The sequence below is a fragment of the Bidens hawaiensis genome, unplaced genomic scaffold, assembly GCF_021521415.1.
Source record: "Bidens hawaiensis isolate Kalapana, Puna unplaced genomic scaffold, B.hawaiensis_p1.1 tig00035597_1, whole genome shotgun sequence".
Lineage (NCBI taxonomy): Eukaryota > Viridiplantae > Streptophyta > Magnoliopsida > Asterales > Asteraceae > Bidens > Bidens hawaiensis.
This window is the reverse complement of record NW_027505381.1, coordinates 178,246-187,370: the sequence shown is the minus strand read 5'-3', so window position 1 is coordinate 187,370 and position 9,125 is coordinate 178,246. Positions and strand designations below refer to the sequence as shown.

The 9,125-nt window shown below is 35.6% G+C and overlaps 1 pseudogene across 1 annotated transcript; it reads left to right on the top strand.

Moving 5' to 3' along the window:
- Positions 1-1,585: 1,585 nt before the first annotated feature.
- On the top strand, positions 1,586-3,965 carry LOC143612841 (uncharacterized; annotated as a pseudogene). The gene is made up of 5 exons (XR_013150005.1): positions 1,586-1,865; positions 2,258-2,343; positions 2,416-2,531; positions 2,631-3,617; positions 3,728-3,965. The product of XR_013150005.1 is annotated as an uncharacterized LOC143612841 (transcript).
- The last annotated feature ends 5,160 nt before the right edge of the window (positions 3,966-9,125 follow it).

Sequence of the window (9,125 nt, the reverse complement as noted above, 5' to 3'; positions counted from 1 at the left end):
TTCTGTCGCCTTGGTGATTCAACAACCCCCCCCCCCCCCCCACCCAATCGGTTCAAGATGTATTTAATATTCATAAAACTAGTTCTTCTACCTGGTGCAACGCGTCGGGGCAGCTGACAAAACTCCAGCGTTGAAACCCAGGTGTTGGTAAAATCCGAGCGTTATGATGATGAGTTGATGCAAATTTAGTTAGTATTGATTATGCTCGTTATGGTACAGAAATCGTTGGTAAAGTTCGAGCGTTAAAGCTCGAAAAATTAATTCGTCAAATTAACATATAAAAAGATTAATATATAAAAAAACAAAATATTTAAAACGACGTTTATTTGGTCAGCAAACCTGGGCGGTGTAAAACACAAGTGTTTCCCGGCCTCAGCTATTGTGGAAGTAATTTGACACGAATTCGGTCGGTTTTGATTATGCTCGTTACGGTACAAGAACTAAAAAATATAAATATGAAGGTGGACCAATGGCCAATGGGGGGCGGAGGGCGTCAGACGATAAACTTGTGCGTTGGTAAAACCCGAGCGTTGTCAGTCACGGACTTTGAGACGTCAAGTATACTCAAATTTGATCAGTTTCCGTCAACTTCGTTATGGTACCGGAACTAAAAAAAAGGTTAATATTTGATCGGTTTTCTTTGCGCTCGTTATGGTAACTTAACTAAAATAAACAATCCACCAAATTCGCTGACTAATACGGCGCCGCCAAGTGGTACAATAGAGCACTTGGTGGCACCAAAGTTATAGTTTATATATATTAGTAATACATCTATGATGTTAAGCATAAAAAGAAGATGGTGCTCTATATTATCATGGTGGCGTGTTAGTGACTAATACCGGAAGCAGCCTCTCTATTTCTACGGGATAGAGGTAAGGCTGTCTACATTTTACCCTCCTCAGACCCTATCATAGCTTTGCTATTGATGAGATTTACTGAGTACGATGATGATTAGTGTATTTGAATAGTTCAAATAACGTGATTTCTCTAATATTTCAGTTAAGATATACCGTATAGGGGTGCTTGGTTTGAGTTTTAATGGATGTTTGCGGTTAAATAAAAAAAATTTAAAATATCTTTTTGGGGGAGCGAGTGATGCAATGATAATGACGGTCAACAAACCCCCTTAAACTATTAATTTAAATGTTGTATCCATAAGCAATTCGAATAATAAAACGGAACATTTTCTTTCTTCTTACACAATTCAAAACATTTGTTTCGAGACAGAATATTTATTTCAAAACAAACCTGTTTTGTCGTATAACGTTAATAATTACCTTCCTTGCCACCACTCCCCCCTGCTTCATCTTTTCAAATTCATCTCAACTCTCTCTCTCTCTAAAACTTAAAACCCCCCTTCTTCATATCTCCATCTGGGTTATTCTCATCACACGCATTTATTCATCCACCTGTTGTTCCATAAATGCATCAATAAAGTTCGATATTCTTTTTTCAAATAAATTTGAACGGTCATTTTTCTTAATTTCTTGCATTAGCATCATATCAGCTCAGTTTTCAGATCTGGAGCTGAATGTTCCATTTTCGTGAATACGAGGTGATTTTTAGGGTTTAGGGTTTCGGAAAAGGCGATGAATCGGAGCTTTCGGGCGGCGGAGAAGGGAATGCCGGGACCGGGGGCTGTGAAACAGCGGCAGCCGCAAATGATGGGGAGTTTTCGGAAGTCGGTAGTGAAAGAGAAAGAAGAGGAGCTAGGGTTGTTTTTGGAGATGAGGAAACGAGAAAAAGAGCGGGATCTTCTGCTTCAAAACGCCGAATTCGATTCGTCAATCGGTAGTTCAATAATATCTGATTTTCGTGATAGTTGTTGGTATAGGGGTTCGGTTCGGTTCAATAATATATCAATTGTTAGTATTGCATTCATGATATGTAAGTACTTATGTAATTTAGGGGTTCGGTTTGGGGCTAAAACCAAAACTTTTGGTTTTTGAATTTTAGAAAACCGTTCGGTTTTTCGGCTTTGCCATTTGAGCTTGAAAATTTTGGCCCAAAATAATGAATTTGGGTCTAAATAGTTAGTTTTGTTAATTAATTGATTATTATACGTTTGGGCTAAACTATATGAGTTACAGTCTATTATAAATTACTTAAATAAAAAAATGAAAATCTATAAATTTGGTTCAGTTTTTTCGGTTAGATACGCATCCCTACTGTAATTTAGGAAGCTAAAAGTGGTCAATTCACTTGTTGGTGATTCTTTTTTGTTCTGTTGGTATAAATTGTTGTATTAAATTTGCAGGATCGAATGCGATTGGTACACCTCCTAGAAAAAACCAGCACTGATAGATTTCTCAACTCTGAAAATGATAAGAATGATTATGATTGGTACATTTTAATATTGTTACTGGTTTTTATGTTCGTTTGGTTACTGTTTAGTGAATATTGTTATGTTTTCAGGCTTTTGACACCGCCTGGTACGCCTCTTTTTCCTACACTAGAAATAGAATCACATAAAACCGTTACAGCTCGAGGAGGAACACCAAAAGCGCGCCCCTACTGCACTAAAATCTCGGGTAAGATTTCTCGGATTTATATATTTAGACACCAATTTCATAACCATTAAATTTGTGAAATAATAATATCGTTTGCTTGCTTATGTTAATATATTATAGTTATCAAATTCCCAAATAGAGGCTACTGGTAGGAATAATATGGTATCCAGACAACCATTAAATGCTTCAACAACTGGTATCCGTAGGCCTTCCTCATCTGGAGGCCCAGCTTCAAGGCCCGCTACTCCAACCAGAAGGCCCGCTACCCCCCAACCGGAAGACCCACATTGGGCCAGCCGACCAGACCCATATCAAATTCAACCAAAACAGTTTCTAGTACAACATCTAGATCCACTTCAACAACAACATCTAGGCCTACAAGATCCTCAACACCTACTTCCCGGCCCACTATGGGCCCAACCAAGCCCGCATTACCAGCTAGATCTTCCACACCGACACCAAGGTCCACGACAAGATCTTCAACTCCCACAAGCCGACCATCTTTACCCGTAACAAAAACCAGCATCACGGGCCCCGACACAACCTGTCGACAACCCACATCGACAACCGTAACAAGACCATCCACACCCACGGCCAAACCATCCGCACCGCCACCACGCTCTAATTCTCCAAGCAGACCGAGACCATGGAACCCTCAAGAAATGCCCGGTTACACTCTCGATGCACCACCGAACTTACGAACCTCACTAGCCGATAGGCCCCCTTCGGTTACACGCGGACGGCCTGGTGCACCCGGTTCCCGGTCTTCATCTGTTGAGCCTGCGGTTAATGGAAGAATAAGAAGGCAATCATGTTCACCTTCACGAGGACGGTTACCTAACGGTTTGGTTCATAACAGTGGAAGCTCAGTCCCGGTTCCTGCACTGAACCGGGCGTATGCTAAAGCTAATGATAATACGAGCCCAGGTTCGTATGGGACGAAGATGGTTGAAAGGGTGGTTAATATGAGGAAACTGGTCCCTCCAAAACTAGATGACAAGCATTCGCCTCATAGTAACTTGTCTGCTAAGTCGTCTCCCGATAGCTCAGGTTTTGGTAGATCACTTTCAAAGAAATCATTGGATATGGCTATTAGACATATGGTACGTGTTTCTTTCGTCACACTTTACATAAAATGAGTCAAATTGTTATTGAAATAATATTAATATGAAGTTTGGTTATAATTATAAGCTGTTTGTTTTGGAATAGGATATAAGGGAGGACAGTGCCCGGTAACTTAAGGCCATTGATGACTAATATTCCAGCGTCATCAATGTACAGTGTGAGAACGGGTCCCACAAGGAGTCGAACGATGAGTGTTTCGGATTCACCACTTGCAACGAGCAGCAATGCCAGCTCGGAAATGAGTGTGAACAACAATGGTTGTTTTTGGATGTAAGCATGGATGATGATGTCAGCAGCGAGCGGGGTGTCTTTAATATCCGTGGAAGGTGAGATGTGTCGTAAACTGTTGTAACTGATTTTGTTTAATTTGTATGTTAAACAAGCTATTTAACGTATGAATGATGGAACTTGTATTTTCTAATTTAGTTATTAGTTTGAAGCAAAATGCTGTTTTTTGATTATCGGTTTGCAAAAAGGTTCAGTTTTTACTTGGCTTGGATGAGCTAAGGTTGTCTATCTGGTTATATAGTTATACTGTTGTATGATTAAAGTTCAACTAAATTAAGATATGCTATATATCACAAACTGAGTTCTATGAAAGATATATTTGCAGCATAAAAAGTACTTAAGTTTAAGTAGGAACGGTGAATGGTGTACTATATTGATACAACCGATTTAATAAAACATTTGTCTAAAGTAATAAGAGTGTATTGAAATATATATAAACTAGTTTTAGAACCTGTGTAATACATGGGCATATCCAAATAATAAAAATACAAAATTTAAGGAATAAGTGAGAAAATGCATTATATCTATATTTCTATCTATACCATGTGTACAAAGAAGTTTTACATTTACAAATTACAATTTGAAAATATCTATTTGTATACGATACCAAATTGCATTTTATCTCACAATTCATTGTGCATTCAAGTGTTACCATACTGCCTGCTGACTCATATCCATGTGTTCGAAACAACAATGAGCCATAACAACACAACTTAATTTCTCAAATCACGCTATCTTACTGCTCTAATAAAATGTTGTCACTTGTTATGCTTTCATGACTCCCTTTTTTTTAACCCATATCCACTAGATAAATCAATTTAATTAATTATGCATTTAATATATTAGCAATAATATTGTATTAACTTTTTAAGATTGTAACTTGTATCGAATTTGGCTTAATAACTGTTCAAAAGTCAAAATAGTACTGAGACTAAAAATGTTGATCTTTTAAAATAAAGTTTATCTGTTTTAATCTTTGCTTGGAATTTTTTCTATGGGGATTTAACTTTTTTGGATTTTTTTCTATTCAATTATTTTTCACTAATGCTTGGATTTCAACTTTAATTTTCAAAAGGAAAGATCTTTTATTTTCGTCAATAGCTTATTATTATCCTATCCTTGGTTTGCAAATTGCCTAAAAGAATGGGGAACCAACACCTTTTCAATTGATATTTTAAACTTTTCATGGCCAATCAACACTTTTTAATGAAGAATTATTTCCAATTTGAAATCAATTAATATTTTGATTTGTTTAGTCTTACTTAAATTTGTTTGTTTAATTCATTCAATAGCATCAAGAACCCGACTCCATTACTATTGGTGCGTCCGTTGACACATTTAGTGTAAAGGTATGTCACTTTTCATTTTAAGTTATTTTCCTTTATTATACAACAATAAATATTTAAACAACATTTGCTATTTACCGCTTCCTTTTTAAAATAGAAGTTGACACATTTGTTACTAGAGGTGCACAAACCGGTTTTCGGTTTAAACCCGAGCAGTTCATTGAACGTCCGGTTCTTTACACTTTAAAGGCCTATATTTTTTAAAGAAGTTTTGATAGATTGTACATATCATCTTTTTTTATAATCTTGAGAAACCGTCAATCAAAGTATTACCAAGAATCTTTTACTTACCATATGTTACCATTAGATTTGAGTCTTCACGTACGTCAACCAACACTTACGTCAATTGATATTATCCGATCAGTGTTGGTATCTATGTATTGATACTGCCATTACGGCCGGAACTAATTACCATATATTGATTTCCAATTGATATTTCCTATTTTCCTTTACAATAATTGATTTCCAAATTTCAACCGGGCATTACATGGAATGGTTATGAGCTATAAATGAATATAATATGTGAGCTATAAATTAGTTTTGAAGCTGACATATATAGACAGATGGGTTTTAAACCGGGTTAAACCTGTTTTTGACTAACCGGTTCCAAAATATCTTTCTTATTGTAACATAAGCAATTGTTAATATCATTATTATAACTACAATCATATTTTCCTTTACAATAAATTGATTTTTCAATGGGGGATTACATGGAATGGCCAATGAGCAGGGCCGTCCCCGAGAGCTCGAAGGGTTTCGTGGACCTTGCACGAGTTATAAAAATGGGCCCCAAAAAATTTAGCGTGTATATATATATATATAAATAAAGCGATAAGTTGATAACTGTAATAACAATAAACATAACAATACGATTTCATCAAAATGATATATTTTAAATAGTTACTTGATTACACGAATCTTGAGGCTCGCCTAGCATTTTTATGAACAAAGGTCTCGATCAACTTGTTATAATCCATACCCTCTAGCATCTTGTTCTCAATAGCTACAAATGCCAATCCATTAAGTCTTGACGGAGGGACAGAGAGAACTCTTCAACGAAAATCAATCTTGAAATTAAATAATAATAATCTCGTTCAGTAGGAAATTTTCATTTTTCATTTCATTAAATAAAAGATAGAATCGTTCAGTAGGCTAATCTTCAAAGTTTATCGATTGAGACAGCGGCAGGCCCAAAGAGCTCTACAGTAGTGCCTTGCGAGATCGTAGCTCGTTCACCTAAGATGGAAAAGCACTTGGTTGAAAGCCTAGCAACGAGAAAAAAGAGTCCCATGCATCCTTTAGTCAACAACCATTAGTAAAGAATAGGATCAGACCAAGTGCGAGATTGGATCAAAAATAACGTATAGAAAGGATTTGCAATAGAGAGCCTCAACAGCAGCTCTTAACCCACACTTTTTGCTAGTCAATTGCATTTATTGAGACATTGTGGATCGTAAGCAGGACTTAAACATCTTCCGTTTTGAAAAGTTTCTTTCCGCATATGCGACTGTAACCGGAATCGTTAATAAGACTCTGTATGCAACTAATACACCACTAATATTACCTTGTGTTGTTTTATATATCTTTCTCTAATGATTTTCTTTTTCCAATTCCCTTTGCTAATTTACTGTTATATTTAATTCACTTAACATTGAATCTTATCCCACTAAAATTCACATGAATTTAAAATCAGAAAACAAATTTATCATAGTCATATGACTCATATATCTTTCTCTAATATTTTTTCCAATTCTCTTTACCAGTTTACACCATAATACCTCAATAAATTTCTACATATGATTATAGGTGTCAAGCTATCCTGGTACCCTTAATCGGTTTATTAAAAATGCTAATGATTATTGGTGTCAAGGCTTCAATTTCAACTAAGAAAAAAAAATGTGTGTCAAACAATCAGAACCCAAACTAATTTGAGGGCTAAACTAAAGGTTTCTTTGTCATATAATCAAACCTGGTTTAATAGTTATCGGTCGTCGCCGTCCGTACACGTGATTGTCTTCTCTCTCGTCGCTTGGGTTTGGAAATCATCGCTAAATCTGACTTCGATTTCTCACGTGTTGCAGGCTGCAACTTATTTTATTTGTTTCAAAACAATTGGGCTTTTTAGAATTTGGACCAGCAGACTTCTATCAAGTGTAAAAAACTTTTGAGCCCCTCTAGGTTTTGGGCCATGTATGGCTGCCTAGCTTGCACAGGCCCAAATCCGACCCTGCCAATGAGCTATCAATGAATATGATATGTGAGCTATAAATTAGTTTTGAGCTACAAACGGGCTCTAAACCGGATGAAACATGTTTTTGTCTAACCGGTTCCAAAATATCAGGTTCAAACCGATTTTAGCTAAAAAAAACTCCAAACCGAGGTCCTAACCCAGTGGTTTATAACTACAAACCAGTTTTTGTAATATCGGGTTCAAACCAGTGTTTATGTTATGCTCCTCAGAAATCTTAACCAAAAAGAAGGTTTATGTAACAGTACTCGACTACAAATTATATCTTTAGGTACTCGTGTAGTTGAAGCAAAAATTATTTCTGGAACTAACATTGGACATAGAGTTTTGATCCATAGATCACCACTGACTCCAACAGACAACAAAAATAGAAAATAAGTTTCGAAGACGACAGTTTCCCTTGCAAAATGTTTTGCGATGACCACAAACAAAAGCTAAGGTCAATCATTATCTAGGGCTGGTTTGTACTTGAAAGAACCCGTGTTCTCATATGGACAGTTATATGTCGCCTTGTTAAGAGTTACAAGCATGTGTGGGCTAAAGATTCTGATTCTTGATAAACAAGGTAATCTGACCAATACAAACACAAATGTAGTGTACAAGTAAATTTTTTCTTATTTGTAAAATAGTTGCGTAATGTTTGTTTTGTAATTCATGTAATTTTAATGTAAGTTGTAATTGTATTAATAATATATGATTGTGTTATGTGTTATTGACTGTATTTTGCTTAATGTTTAAATATTATAATTTTTATTAATTCCCTGTGTAGTACACGGGTCTCAACCTAGTATGTAACATTCCAAAATTGGGCCTTGTGCAATCATTCCTTATCAAATGAGCTCCTGTAAACTGAATCCAATTCCATCTTCTTCACCTGATCACGACACACAGTTTTAGACAACACAACTTAAGGACTCTATTATGTTTGTATATGAACGTAATATGACTACATTCGTATAAAATTACTTATGGTGGTATTTGTAGTGTCACGTTCAAATGTTCAAATTAGAAGAGCACAAAATTTAAGATTATTATTTGTAAATTGTGGCGAGTTTCAATGTAACTTCCATGTAAACCTAACCGCCACCACGATTATAATTTGTGCATGCTAGTAATTTATAAGAAATTAATAAATTATGTGAGTTATAAAATTAGGTTTGAATGTGTAATATTCAATGAATTAACAAAACATCGATCCCAAAATATAAGGCCCAAATATATAAGGATTTAAAGCGGATAACGAAAATTGATCTCACAATCTTAGCTTGAGAGGTTAGGGGTTGTAGTCAATGTCAATTCATCATTTTTTAACATTTCTAAAATCAAAACCGAACATGAAACTTTGGTTTCATTCGGGTCCTTCATGGAAAATAGATAGACCGTTAGTTTTAAGAAGTAAACTAACTTACAAAAGAAGATACCGATCTTAGAAAAAAAAAAGAAAAAAATAAACCCTATAGGATCCATGTTTGATATATTAATTCAAAACAACCTATTTTTCTACATGATCCCTCTAGAAGAAGATTCGTACAATTCAAATGCTTTAAAAACTCACTAATAAACATATTTATATGCTGCTACAACCATAGCTCATGTTCAAAGAGCTAC